The sequence below is a fragment of the Triticum aestivum genome, chromosome 3D (genome assembly GCF_018294505.1).
Source record: "Triticum aestivum cultivar Chinese Spring chromosome 3D, IWGSC CS RefSeq v2.1, whole genome shotgun sequence".
Classification (NCBI taxonomy): domain Eukaryota; kingdom Viridiplantae; phylum Streptophyta; class Magnoliopsida; order Poales; family Poaceae; genus Triticum; species Triticum aestivum.
In genome coordinates, this window is record NC_057802.1 from 606016112 (window position 1) to 606018508 (window position 2397).

Sequence of the window (2397 nt, forward strand, 5' to 3'; positions counted from 1 at the left end):
TTGTTCCTTCTCTGCTCTTGAGTCGGTTCCGCTTGGTCACCTTGCGAAGATCGCGACTGACTCTGCGATCATCTTCAAGGGGGAGGTTGCTCCCCCCTTAGTCTAGATCGAGGCCATTAGGGCCCGCGAGATATTCTCGACGGTAGACTCGGGAGGCCCGAGCAACTCTGCTCTCGCCCCCGCCCCGTCGATCGCTTCGGAGGATGCTATCCCGCCTCCTCCTCGGAGGGCCAGTGGCATCCTCCCCCTGACCGCTGCCGAGCTTCGCGGCCGCACCCGTTCTCGGACCGCCGCTCTCCGCGCCCAAAGCGCATCCCGTGTCCTGGGGTCAAGCAGCCCCTCAATGGATGCATAATGCGTGCCCTCTTCTGGAACATCCGCGGTTTCGGCCATGATGGCCGCCGCCGCCAACTCATTGAGTACATGCGAGATGAACACATTGACATTGTCGCCATCCAAGAAACCATGCGCATGGAATTCTCCCAACCGGAACTCGACCGCCTTAGCACCCACCTCTTCGCCTGGCATTGGCTCCCTTCTAGTGGGAGCACGGGACATTCCGGTGGCATCCTATTAGGCGTGAAGGATGCCACCTTCGAGGTGGGCAGTATGGACCGGGGCCAGTTCTTTGTTAGCATGGAGCTTTTCGAACGCGCTCTCAACTTCAAGTGGGAGGTTATTATCGTCTACGGCCCCGCCGACCACAGTCGGTCCTCCTCCTTCCTCGAGGAGCTCCACCGGAAGGTTTCGGCTGCTTCACTTCCGGTGGTAGTTGGGGGCGATTTTAACCTCCTGCGTTTCGCGGAAGACTAGAGCAATTCGCACGTCAACTTTGCTCATATGCAAATGTTCAATGACTGCATTGCTGACCTTGGTCTCCACGAAATAGATAGGGTTGGTGCCAGTTCACCAACCGTCAAGCTGCTCCGACCCAGTCCGTCCTGGACCGGGTCCTAGTTTCCCCGGAATGGGACCTTCGTTGCTCTCTTGACTCCCTCCGGACCATTACTCAGATCGGTTCTGACCACGTCCCCATCCTTCTTTCTTCCGCTGACGAGCGTCCCCCTATCCCTCCCCGATTTCGGTTTGAGACATTTTGGTTGTCCCAAACTGGCTTCGTCGAGGCTGTTGGCGCTCGTTGGGCGGAGGCCCGCGCCCAACCTCAGTCCCAATCTCGCCCCCCCTTCGCCATCAACTCGTGGCATTTCTGTGCCAAGCGAGGCCGACAGTTCATGAAGGGGTGGGGCGCCAACCTGGGGCGCGACCTCCGCGAGCGCAAGAAGGCCCTGATGTCTGCTATCCAGGCCCAGGACCTGCGCGCCAACGCGACCGGCCTCTCTCCTGAGGAGTGGCTTTCCCATTATGACTTGGAAGACCAACTTTCTATCATCTACTCCGATGAGGAGGCCTACTGGTGTTTGCGTGGTGCCCAGAAATGGGTACTGAAGGGCGATGCGAACACGACTTACTTCCAGGCCATAGCGAATGGCCGTCGTAGACGCAACACCATCCCCCTCCTCTGGGATGGCCCGACTCTCCTGCAGTCCCCGCGTGACATTAGATCCCACGTTGACGGGTTCTATAGATCCCTGTTCGCAGCCTATCCTCGGAGGGGCTTATCACTGGCCCTGGATTGTTGGTCCGGCCGCCAGCTTGTCACCGATGCGGAGAACGCGGCCCTTACGGCCCCCTTCTCCGAGGGCGAGGTCTGGGCCGCCATCAAAGGCATGAACCCTACCTCGACCCCGGGCCTGGATGGTCTCCCGGTTAAATTCTTCCAAGCCTTCTGGAATGTGATCAAACCGGAGGTCATGGCCATCTTTGACGAGTTCTACGTTGGGTCCATTGACCTCGGGCGCCTCAACTATGGGACTATTTCGCTTATCCCCAAGGTTCCTGGGGCGTCTGACATCCGTCAGTTTCGCCCGATCACGGTGATAAATGTGATCTTCCGGATTCTGGCAAAAGGGTGCGCCAATAGGGTGACCCTGCTCGCGGACCACATTACCCACCCCAACCAATCTGCCTTCATCCAAGGCCGATATATTCTGGATGGGGTGCAAGTCCTTCACAAAGTCCTCCATGAGGTCCGCTCCAAACACCTCAAGGCGGTCTTCCTGAAGATCGATTTCCATAAGGCCTATGCCACTGTTAGTTGGCCCTCCTTCGGGAAGTTCTACTCCGGAAAGGCTTCGATGACCGTTGGATCACCAGGGTAATGCAGATGGTCTCTTGTGGTCGCACTGCCGTGAAAATCAATGGGGAGATTGGCCCCTACTTCCCCACTCTTTGTGGGGTGAGACAAGGCGACTCTTTATGCTCTGACCATAGGAGCAACATGAACATGGCAATGGCGGCGGAAGGAACCGCTAACAAGCACACCAGCAACAAGCACAT